This window comes from Ambystoma mexicanum, chromosome 9, assembly GCF_040938575.1.
Source record: "Ambystoma mexicanum isolate Mex_15411 chromosome 9, UKY_AmexF1_1, whole genome shotgun sequence".
NCBI classification, from domain to species: Eukaryota; Metazoa; Chordata; class Amphibia; order Caudata; family Ambystomatidae; genus Ambystoma; species Ambystoma mexicanum.
In genome coordinates, this window is record NC_090931.1 from 1,079,215,020 (window position 1) to 1,079,228,442 (window position 13,423).

Sequence of the window (13,423 nt, forward strand, 5' to 3'; positions counted from 1 at the left end):
GTGAATAAATGAAAGCCTAATGACTCCCGCCATATATTCAAGGAACATGTGCAAATGTAAAGTAGGCTTTGATCAAAAGCTTTCAGCATAAAGAAAAATATTGGGCAAACAGAAAAACAATTCCAAAAAATCTATCACATATGTTCTCACAGATGAGAAGACATTAATAGTGCACTTATCAGGGCATTCAATTGTTTTTTAAATAGCTTATCAAACTTCTCAAAGGTACAAGTCAACCAGTCCAGTTTCACGTTGTTGGAAAACGGTGATCCACAGCCATTTCCACAGTAATCTGGTATTTTCAAATGTCTTTTAAAGTTGTTTTCAGTGAGTGCCAATAATTGTGCACAGCAAATTATCTCAGAATGTGAATATTTTTATGCAAATTATGTAGCGCAATTCTGACACTTAAAATAAGTTGACCACGTTACACAAAGGGCATGTGAATGTGTACAGCATGAATCTGTATGCACCCATTGTTGGGCACGAATTGATGTAGCACCCTGTGGGAGACTACACAACACTTGTTCTCTTGGTATTAGGTAACCGGCCTTTTGGTATAGGCCGGTACTACGCAAGTTGGTAGTGTGACTGAGCAGCCAGGCTTATCTCAAGAGGGGTACATGTGAGCTGTAAAGCTGTAGCAATGAAATCAACAAATACAAGGAGCCAAGTAACACTTACACTCAAGATTTTTGTTATAAATAATTATTTAGTTAACAGGAGTTTTTAAATAAGCTTTCTTTTTTTGTTGAAAAGGTAAAATGTTTTATTTTGACTGTCAACACAAATGAAGGAGAAATAAAGGCTTTATTATGAATTACAGATCAACAGACATCAGGTTCAGCTAATATTTTCTCTGGAGGAACACTAAAGCATTGGTCTATGCATCATCCATAAATTATTTCCGGGCACCGATCGATTTGTATGTACGTCAGAAGACCACTGAACGGAGCACAGTGCCTCGTAATAATCTTGACAAAAATCTGTATTAAAAAGACCATGTATCTCGATTTTAAAAGTTTAAAAACCTCCATGTCTCCACTGTGTCACTAGCCCTTGCTTTAAACTTTACGCTTTTTCCAGTCAGGTTCATCATGTGGCTCATCTTCGTCCGACTCCACCTCAGCAAAGACGGTGTTGGGCTGTGTCACAAAATAGGCTGGGGCAACCCAATAAGGGTTTTCTTCAGCATCCTTGGCCTGACGTAAAATGGCCTCACGAGGATTGCTGTCATCAGTCTTATCCAGGGCAATGTTCTTTACGATAAAAGAGGACAAGGTACCACCATTTGTCCCAACTCGGCCTCCACGACCAGGTCCTGCCACTGGGGGCTCGGGTTTATGAGACCTTAATGGATCCAGTCTGTCTTTTTCCAGCTGTTTTCTTGTACTTCGCTGACGTGGTTCCCGGAACATTGGGAGGGCATGAGGTGTTATAATGTAATCTTGTGTCAGAGGTTCAGCTTGTTTATCCTTTCTTTTCGTTTTCACTACACAAAGCTTTGCACCCCTCTGACTCTTGACAGGATCATAGTACACTTTGGCCAGTCCGTTTCCAGTTCCAACCATAATCTGGTTAGGTTTTGGGTGCCACGGGCAATGCACAATGCTAGCATCCGTTACTTCTATTTCATAAAACATCTGGAATGTCTCTCGCTCAAAAAAGAGCAATTTCCCACTGCCACTGTCTTAAGTATTCTTTAAAAAGGGCAATATATGTAACAATCAAATATACTTTAAAATACTTTTCTAGAATCAACACAAAGCTAGTAGATACTCTTTGGAGATGCTTCTTACGCACTTCCTACACCCTGAGGTGACTTCACTTACTGAGATAGTAATGTCATTTATATTTCACTTCACTAGCACACTTTGTAGATTCAGAGGTTTGTAGAAATGAAAGGTTAAGGAAAGGAAAACAAGTTTAAACAGGTTCTCAGAGCATATGAGCTCTTAAATATTCCAATGAAGTCCAGATGAAAACCTTTCCCAGCAATAATAGTTAAAAACCAAGTTATAACCTATGAGGGACAGTAAATATGAAAGTCAAATGGACTTGAAGAGTCTGCAGGGAGCCAGGAAAGCCACAGTCAATTGGAACACACTCTACGGAGCTGAGGCACTTCTTAGATAGCAACGTCTTGCACAAAGTTAGAGAGTTTGTTGAAGACAAATCACTGTAGGGTCACAAGATGTTACACTTGTGAAGGGTGGAGCTGAAGTCAACTCTAGCAAAGTAGCTACTGTAAGTCTCAACTGCGAAGAACAAAGCTAAAACTAAGATAAGTATCTCAAGTCAGAACAGTACCTTAGAAGAAGAGTGGTCCAGCTGGCTTCTGTCCGATTGCAGTGATGCATATTCTGGGTCCTCGGCCCCAGTCAAGAGGCAGAACGTCTGGAGGACACCGGCGGCAGCAATTTGGAGGTTGGCGGCCACTTTGGGTGCTTTTCAGATCAGCGGCCCAATGCGGTTTCAGTGCTTGGTAAACGGCACCACCGTGGATCTTGGATACCGGTTGGGCTTCCGTCACTCCTTGGGTCCTGCACTCTGGTGAGGGCAATCGAGCTCTGGTCGTCCTGCTTCTGGAGGGTCCTGGGGAGACTCCTGGAGCTTCTGGCTGGATTCCAGACATTGTACTCGACTACGGATTTCTCGACCCCGGGCACTCGGTTGCTGCAGCATCAAAGAAGTACAGCCAGTCGCGGAAGATGGTCCAGTGGAGTTCGTCTCGGGGTTAGTTGGTCCCACTAACCTAAGGGAATAAGTTGTCCCTTCCAAAGCTTCTCTTGTTGATTAGAACAAGGAGTTTCAGCACAGCAGCAAGGCTTTGCCGGCCAATTCAAAGGCCCAGGAGGAAGCCGCAAGCTTTGTTCACGGTTTCTTCATCGGGTTGTTCTTCCCAGTGGTCGACTCTGTCTTCAGTCCCAAAACCCTCGCCTTTTAAGCAGGTCTCTCCCATTCGTACACAGCCTAGCTGTCACTCAAACAGCAGGGGGCTGTCCTGCCAATCAGCACTGGGTGCATTCAGGCATTCCTAAAGACAAAGGACAGGGGATTTTCGTGAACCTCCCTCACTTCCTGCCCTTCCAGACACACTGGAGCCAGAGGTGGGTTTCAGTACTGAAGCCCGCCAAAGGCAAAACGAACAAAGGGCTCAAACCTGACTTGGCGTGCAGAGTAAAACACGAGAAAGGTCTCACAAACAAGAAAATGGTGAAAAAAGAAGACCTGGCCATTTTGACAAAATGGTCACCCATGGGTGCTATGCTGCTTCTGAGGATTCAGCCTGCGGTAGTAAAGCTCAATGGTAGGAACATTAAACCACTGCCACCAGCCACTAAAAGTAGTGAGGGTAACATAACAATTGTTACATGAGTATATAGGATAAGGGGGCTACTAAGTAACCCCCAGCACTCCACATAAGATGGTGTGAGCTGGACCTGCAAAGAGGAAAGGTAAGTCAAGTCAATTTCAATTTACTATTCTTGGGAACAGTAGTTCACACAAGGAAAAGTATTTAAATCTTATGAGAAATCTAAAAGTATTTCTCTGTGATGATGCACTTAAGGTGCTTTGAGTCACCATACAAAAATTAGATGCCTATGGAGTTTTACTCCAAAAACAAAAGAAACATTTAATCCAAATCAGTTCAAAACACATGAGAGAGTGAGAAAAATGGCTCAATCATTCCAGGGTTAAAATTAAAAACTCCTAAAGTCCAGCCAAAGGTGGGGTTCTCTAAGGTGGGAGGAATTCAGCACCAAAATGAAAATTCTTCCTAACACGCACCAAAGAAAGCACAGAGCTTTTGTGAAGCAGGAGGTTGAAGGGGCTCTGTCTACATATATGAAGAATGAGGCTGAAGGGGTGTGTCTACATATATTAAGCAGGAGGTTCCTAACATGCATTTTATCTTAAGCAGGACTACATCTGCTTGAAATGCGTCTGCTCCAGAGACAGGGATAGAAATGCTTCTTTTCTGTTTTGGCAATTTCACAGAGACAAACGGTACAAGGGAGGTGCTGAGAGCCAATCATACACAGCGCCTGGAAGATTCCTTTCTGGTTCAACTCCATTAAGAACTTCAAGGTGGCCTACATGCTAGTTTGTGGTACTTTGCTTAGCACTAGTTTTAAGGGCACTATAATATGACAAATTGTTTTTGAAATGTTCGACAGGAAGGGGTTACTGTGCATTTTTTGTATGTGCACAGCAGAAAAGCACTAACTATGCGATCAATTGCAAAGGAAGCGCTGTGCATACATGTGAAGGGGCAAGGGTCCGGCACAACCAGCACATTTTTAGCAGAGATATACTTCAGCCATTATTCGATTCTCATCTTGGATTCACAGATTACAATTATCATCAATTCGTCACCTGCACTTTAGATAATGGCATTATGTAGGCATGTTCTTCACCAAAAAGCTATTCTACTACAACTTGTCTAGTGTGGGTGTGTGTGTCCAGCGGCCTCTGTTGCAAAAGACTGCTAACAGGTAGAGTTTTATCTGCACAAAAAAAGATCTCTGCTGTGCACCAAAGTTGTTGATGATATAGTTTGGGCTTGAGTCCTTAGAAATCATGGCAGTAAAAAAATACAATGAATGTGTTTTTTTTTCACTCGTGTTATTTTCAGAAATGTGCGATGCGCTTGATAGCCCGTCTCGGGTGAATTAAGCAAAAAGACCGGGGACAGTCCCACCAATGGCAGTCAAATAGTCCCTAGAGAGGACTCCTTTACTCTGCTTGATGCAGGTGAAAAAGTGCACAGTGGTGTGAACATTCTATACAACATCTGTGAGTCAGGGTAGACTTGCTGAGCATGATGCATTTTGCTTTACAGAAACGCATGTCCACATTATCTGTTTGCATGCACCTACCTACAAGACCCTTCTGCCATGCACCTGGCACATTGTTTCCAGTTTTTCAGGGTAGGCATTTAGCCACTGTACATGTTGCATCAAACGGTTTCTTTGGCGCTAAGTAGCCATAGCTGTTCACAAATTGCACTTTTGCTCTATGGAAAATAGGCTGAAAACAGCATTTTTTGTTTTCTTAATAACTGTTTTGTTTTTTAGGAAAATTGGCCGTTTTACAGACGGGATATGGGGGGCAGGCGCATGACAAGCCATTCTTTTGGAAATTGTCATCCAAATCCGTCCAGCAAGTCAAACCTTATTAACAATAGAATTTTAGAAAAACGTCTATTTACAAAGGTTTTACCTTAACTATATGGCGGCGACTGCCTCCCTATAACATGAAGTCTGCAGACGGTAGAAATAATAAGTAACAACGTTAAGATGCAAACACCCACTCGATACCACTACAAACTCGAAGTATTACTAATCTCTTCGTACTACTACAAAGCAGGTTTTTTATTTCTATTTCAAGTTTTTTTGGGGAGACTATGGCATATTGCATCTATTCGTATAACTTTATGTCATATACAATTATTTTGTATACGTGTATGGCGAATAGTTGTGTTAGCATATGCGCATATGATGTAACAGGGGATGTTTTACATGTATGTCATATGTATTGCATATGTGTGTATTGCTTATGAGTGTATGGTGTATGAGTATTAGTTATATGTGCTCATATCATATATGTATGACATATGAGTGCATGGTATATAAGTGTATTGCATAGGACTGTATGTGTATGGCATATGAGTCTATAGCATGAGAGTTCATGGCATATGACTAGCATATCAGTGTTTGGAATGCAAGTTTGTGGCTTTTATATGTCAGGTGTCTCATGCATGGGTAAATAGCAATACAGTGTATATGTCCTGTGAGTGTATGGTGTGTGGTTGTATGCTATGTGAGTATATTTGTAGTGTGTGTTGCATCTGAGTGTGTGGAATTAGAGTTTGTGTCATAAGTGTGTGTGTCATATGAGGCATATGAGTGTGTGTTGCCAGCCTCTATCTTGTAAGAGTGTGTGCCATAAAAGCATATGATGTAAGAACTTGTGGCATAAGTGTATGTGGAATAAGGGTGTGTGGGGTAAGAGTATATGGCATAAGAATGCATTTTGTAAGAGAAAGCAGTGTAAGAGTGAGTGGCATAAATGTGCATGGCATAAGTGTGTGTGTGTGTGTGTGTGGCATAAGAACGTGTGATATAATTGTTCTTGGCATAAGAGTATGTGGCATAAGAGCTTGTGGTGTAAGAGTGTGTGTTGTCAGAGCACGTGGAGTAAGAGCATAACACATAACAGTGTAGCCTAAGTGCGTGTGGTATAAGAGTGTGTGGAATAAAAGTGTGTTGCATACAAGCACATGGCATGCTCTGTGTGGCATAAGAGTGCATGGTGTAAGAGTGTATGCTATAAGAATGTGTGCCATAAGTGTGTGTGTAGGGTAAAAGCACATGCTATAAGAACGTGTGGCATAAGTATGTGTGGCATAATGGGGTGGTGCATCAGAATATGTGGCATAAGATTTTGTAGCATTAGAGCACTTGGTGTAAGAGTGAGTGGTGTGATACTGTGTGGCACAAGAGTGGTTGGCATAAGGGTGCATGGTGTAATAGTGTGTGGTGGAAGACCATATGGTGTAAGAGCATGTGGAACAAGACTGCGTGGCGTAAGAGCATGTGGGGTAAGAGTATGAGGCATGAGTGTGGTTTAAGATTGTTTGGCCTATGACTAAGTGGCATAACAGTGTGTGGTATATGAACACATGGCATGAATGTGTTTGGCATAAGAGTGAATGGCCTAAGAGTATGTGCCTTAAGAGCATGTGCCGTGAGTGTCTGTGTGGCGCATGATCACATGGCATAAAAGCATATGGCATAGAACGATGTGTCGTTAGAGTGTGTGCCATAAATGTATGTGGCATAAGAGTGTGTGGTGTACGCCATATGAACGTTTGATGTGTAGTTGTCTGGCATATGAGTATATGGTGTATAAGTGTATGAGTGTTTGGTAAAGAGCATACTAATGCAGAGCATTAATGTTAACGGAAATTGTCTAGGGGTTTCAGTAAATACAATTTGCCAACCACTTTTGAATGCTTCCATGGAAAATTCGGAAAAATGGACACCGTAAATTTTGGTTGCACTATCCACCACATATCTTTACAAAATGTTGTTTTAATTGCATTTTTGAAATGGGCTTTTATCCCTAGGATAAAAGATCATTTTGTGATGTCATCTTTCATGTACTGGGTGTTTCTCTTAACAGTGCACAGTGGTGGCGCAAGTTATGGTTGCTTAGCGTACCATAACTGGTGAATTTCTGGGGGGGGGTTTCGCTTTTACTTGTGATCATAACGTCCCTTTAACAACGTTTTTTCGTTGAATGTCATGGGTTTTTATTAGTGCAATTTAACCATAATGTCCCTTTCAGTGAATTTCATGCTTTTTACCAGTGCACCCTAATTTTCTACAACTTACTAATATCAAACTTACCCCAATATTGCAACATTTCTCTCCACTTTACAAAGTTTCACCATAAAACTCTGCCATTCCCCAACTTCTAGCATCATTTTTGTAAACTTCTTTACATGTTTTGCAACTTTTTCCACAGTTTTTGTGTTCGCAGATGTTCACGAATGTCTGACATCATTGCAGACTTTTCGGACAGTGTCACGTGACCACGCGCTCATGCACAGCATGTTGACGTGTCCGCAAATGAGTACGCACTTCACGCACAGGACCGTGCTTCGCGAACTGTTCGGAACTGCATTTCCACCTGACCTAGGAAGTTTGAAGCTCAAAATGTACCCTTGCACAGCTACTACACATATTCTTACTCATTATACATTAACAATCTAGCACACAGCAGATCCTTGGAAGAAAATTAGGAAAACTGCTATTTATCTTAAAAATAGCATTAGCTATTGCCATCCCTCCTCCCCAAGAGCCACCACCACCACCAGCTGGAGGAGCTACACAACAAAAGAAGTGCCTGCCTCTAAAACCCTGAGAGAATAATGGATGTGGCAGTTCTTTACCACTGTTAGAAATGTACCAAAGGCTAAAGCTACCAAAATGAAAAGTCCTGAGTGCAACGTTGTACTCAGTCACGGACAACCTGGGTAGTAATCCTATAGGACCACCTCCATGCAGTGCCACACCAAACACAACCACTGGAATGCTCTAATAAAGGCTGTTCCTTTCTTAGGAAGTAGTAGCCTGTCTTCCTCATCTTCGTCAACCAATGCAGTAGCCATATCTTTCAAAAACAACAGTGATCGAGGAGCATGAAAAACACTGCCCTCTACCTTAGATTTAACACAGGTGCAACATGTTTGCCTATCCACCTGCCCCTCCATATGTGTGGTTGGTGCCCCATCCCTCACTTCCCTCCCCACCTTACTTTCTGTCTCACCTACAAAAGAAAAAAAAAGGTTCCTTTAAGGGCCACCTTTCACTGTTAAAAAATAGAACTAAAATAACAAGCTTAAAGACTCCATCTACTTTATATTTTTCAGTATTGTTTAGTGGTTAGATTCAATAAGATTCTCCAATATTTCTATTAGTATTTTCGTCTAAGCTAATGGAAATAATGGACATTTGTATACTAGAGAAAAAGAAAAAAGCACAGAAACACATTTCTGTCTGAAATTCTTCTCTCTAGTATACAATAAACAACATACTCCATTGCTGTTTATGACTATCCACAGTCTCTGCATTCCCCTGTCTAGCCCAGGCCTTATTAGAAAACCCGAATTGCACATGCACACCATCACACCATCACACAAGACAGCCCTTCTACTCTTTTTACTGTTATGTTTGTAACACTCCCGCATTGCATGCTTTAAACCATTCACACATACATCCACCGATCACTTAAAAAACTCTACATATAACCTATCAACATATTAAAGTTCCACCCACTGACTGCCACTTAACAATGTTCTACACATCTTTTGCATCTAAATTTCCCATACATCTACCAAACAATTGTACATAGTGCTTCTATAAATGCATATATGCATTGTGCAGTGACAGAAACCCATAAATAAAAGGGGCAGTACGGCTGGGCAGGTGCTCATGGAAGCCCTGGAGGTAAGTGTCAAAGGATCCCAAGGTGGGAGGCCACTAGCTAACTGCTGGGGCAGAGGAGTCCCAAGGGTGGGGTACATCTTAATCGTAAAGTCCCTTTAAAGGAGTTTTTCTTTCAATTGAATAGGTTTTTATAAGTGAAAATGTTTCATAATGTTACATCAATTTATATAAACTATTAATAATTTCTCTTTTAACATATATGAAACAATTATAAACCTCCTTTAACAAACATATTTTTTGCAACACATACTTATGTGTGTCGTTATCAGCAGAGCATACCAATAGGCAAATCAGAGTAGACATTTGTCCTTGCCAAAGGCCAGGCCATTTGCCCACGGCAGAAAAGTTATATCACTATTTTTTGTAGTTACGTTTTCACAATTTTGAAAAAAAAATAAAACACAAGACAGATTTCCAAAAGCATCCTTTCGGATCCTTGCTGATGCTCCTCACACAACTTTGCATCAATCCCGTCCAGCACTCTGGGCTGCAGTTGTAATCTGATTTTTTTCTTTCTTTTAAACCTACAGCTTCACCCATGCTGCAGGCCCCAATAAGTAAATCAAAGTAGGCATTCGTCCTTGCGGAGGGCCAGGCCTATTATCCATGCACCAAACTTATATCACTATTTTTTGTGCGACTGCCCGTGGCAGAACATTTATATCACTATTTTTTGTACTTGCATTTCCACACTTTAAAAAAAATAAAGCACAGGACAGATTTGCAAAAGCATCTTTTAGGTCCTTGCTGATGCCCCTCACGCAGGATTGTTGTCATGTCATTCAGAACAACACTTCAGGCTGTAGCCGCAAGTAAAATATTTCTTCCCATTCAAACCTAGGGTTTGGCCATGCTGCATGCCCCATTAATCAAATCAGAGTACATGATTATCAAGTAATTGCAGCGCGGTAGAGTGGGCAGATCAGTGCTCTTCATCTAGTACTTCAAACAGATTATCCTGCTGCTGGTGATGAGGTTCTTTTGTGAAGGTGCCCTTCCTTCTTCAAGTGTTAGGTTTGGAATAGGAGAGGGACCCCTATTCACTTCAGCCCTGAGTTATTCAATAAGTAACTGTTGTTGTAATGAAGCAGTCTTCAAAACCATTTTTGATGATATATTTATTATTTGAACTCAGCCAACACGTAATTTGACTCTCTAGAGTCTTTCTCAAGGAATGTGGATTGTGGGCCAATCATGACTGTGAGGTTGTAGACATGAGTCCAGCATCCAATCCCAACATCTTGTCCCACTATGGTTACAAATAAGGGTGCGTAATGATTTGAAGGGATGGCCTGGTGAACACATGGGCACCTGGTTTGGTGTGCTTGGTAATTATCTGTTGATTAGCCTTGTCTTTGAGTCTATGCAGCGATAGTCACAGCAATCTGTTGATGCAATCCTGTGCAGCACTTCAGGCTTTAGTCACAGACTGAATTTTAGCCATGGGCAGAATTTATTTTCCCATTCAAATATATCCCGATTTTGAAAAACTTCACCACATAGCCAGTCCCTGGTGGCCATGCCCACTTTAACCCCATTGCCAGTCTCTTGTGATCATAGCCAGTAGGCAGATTATCAGAGTCATGGCCTTTGCCCATGCCTCTTGCACAACTTTCCTGCAAATCCATCCTTGTTTTATTTTTTGAAAAGTGTCAAAATGCACGTATATAAAATAGTCATATAACTTTTCTCCCAGTTAACAAAATCTGTTCAGACTTTGCAGAGAAATTCAATGTTCGGTCTATAATCTTTCTAAAATCTTTTGTGCACATTTATCAAATGGCAACAAAGTTATAGCCCATCTAAAAATGTTAAAGCCCCCCTCTAATTTTACCCCCACATTTGTGCAGATATGTGAAACGGCACCAAATTTATAAACTTTTCAAATATTTTGGGACCCACCCTCTGATTTTGTTCCTTTTCGGCAAAACAGCACCATACTTTGTAGAACTATTCAAGGTCACGTCTAGCATAATGTCACAGAATTTCATACAGTTTCAATGAGTGGCACCAAAGTTATACGCCATCCAAAAATTACTTTTCACAAAACATGTAATGCAAAAATATGTATGGATGCCCCAGAGCATCTCCTATGTTCGCGAACATCACAGGGCTGTCCCCGAGCTGTTCACGGACATCGGAGATGAAAAAACGCTAGTTTTGCTTTCTGCCCATATCTCATCCCATCCTCATCAACCCACACCTCCCAAGAGATTATTTCATTAGTTTGACAAGTGCAATGGTGTGATTTTTAATATGTTTTTACTGCAATGTTCACGGACTATGGGTGCAGTCCGTGAATCCAACATGGCAGGCATTTCCCAAAAATATGGCACACCTCACGCTTTTCACCATACAGTTAGCGGGCACGTCCGATGTCTGCAGACATCACACCATCCTCTGGAGCAATCAGAGACCTGTCTGCGGAGCACACAGGGAAGTGAGTCCGCGGACCAAACCCAGATATCACTAATTTTTGTTTACCTACATTTTGGCGATCAGAAAAAAAAAATGACTGCACAAATTTACACCAAATTTACAAAAGCACGACTTCGGGACCAACTTGCCGCTCCCGCACCCACATTTCATGAAAATCCAGCTAGTAACATGTAGGTGTGAGCAACATTTCTTTTCCATTGCATCTTTGGCATAAAACACACATTTTGGGACCCCCCTATAACTTTGCTCCCCCCTGCACGAAACCTCTCCGTACTTCATAGAATCAATCTGACTTGGCAATACACTTTTTTTTGCAAAGTTTTGTGAGGATTCATACTCTTACAACACATGCTCTTATGCCACACAGTCTTGTTTCACATGCTCTTACACCATATGCGTGTCCACCACACACTATTACACTATGCACTCTTATGCCAACCACTCTTATGCCACACACTATCATGCCACACACTCTTATACTAAGTGCTCCAATGCTACACACTCTTAACATATTCTGATGCACCACCACAGTATGCCACACACACATATGCCACATGTTCTTATGTCATGTGCTCTTCCCTGCACAAACACACACACATGCACACACCTATGGCACACATTCTTACAGCATAAACTCTTAACCAATGCACTCTTACATCATACACATTCATGCCATGTGCTTGCATGCAGCACACTTTTATTCCATGCATTGTTATGCGACACAGACTTGTGCTATACTCTTAGGTGTCATGCTCTTACACCAAATACTCTTATAACACATACTCTTACACCACAAGATCTTATACCATGCACTCTTATGCTAAGAACTATTATTTCACTCGTTCTTATGCCAAACACACTTATGCCATGCACATTTACGCCAAATACTCTTACACCACGTTCTCTTACAACACACAATCTTTTGCCATATACTCTTACCCCACACACTCTTTTGCCACATACACTTGTGCCGCAAGCTCTTACACCACATGTTTTTATGACACACACTCGTACGAGATACTTGCTTACAACACACACTCTCATGACACACAATGCTTTGCCACAAACTCTTATTCCATGCACTAAGATGTGACACACACACAACAAATAGACTCACACACCATACACTCACACGACATACACTGTATCGCTATATACCCATACACCGGACACCTGACAAATAAAAGCCACAAACTCACATTCCAAAAACTTGTATGCCATGAACCTGTATGCTATAGACTCATGTGCCATACACTACACACTTTACAATCATATGCAATACATGTATATACTATACACTCACATGCCATACATATTTCTGACATAAGCACATACAAATAATACTCCATACACTCATACACCATAAAATCTTACGCAATATACATTCCATACATGTAGAGCATACCCTGTTACAGCCTATGCTCATATGCTAACACACTTACATGCCATACACTTATATGAAAAAGGTTATATGACATTAAGTAATGAGACATAGATGCAATATGCCATACTCCCCACAAATAGGTTTCTCTGAACTCGTAATTGCATTTGCTGTGCTGTTCCATGAATACAAAATCATTTGTTGACATTTATACCATGCACAAGAAAATCTTGTATCAGAAATTGTTATTATTATGGAACTTTATTTAGAAGTATTTTAGAAATATTTTGGAAATTTCAATTTAAATTGATACTGGACAGCAGTCTTCAATATTTTCCCAAGGAGTGCTTATTTTGCTACATTTTGCCTAAATATTCTGACAGCAGCTTCTTATTTTGGAAGTGTTTGCTTTTTGTTTCCTATTCTTTTCTTTGTACATACGCCATTGCTTCTTTTCGATACTGTTTGCCTGCTCAATGATATGTTTCTCATGTTATTGCTTTTATACTTAGTGACTCTTATTAGCATCCTCGAGAGGTTGGAGTATGAGCACCAATAGTCACCTGTTTCTGTTAGGGTATAT

General features: G+C 41.0%; 1 protein-coding gene across 2 annotated transcripts in view; it reads left to right on the forward strand.

Annotated features, from left to right (window-relative positions):
- The window catches only part of ACVR1C (activin A receptor type 1C), a 1,016,293-nt gene that overhangs the window by 286,703 nt on the left and 716,167 nt on the right, over positions 1–13,423 (forward strand). The gene's annotated exons all lie outside the window — the stretch shown is intronic.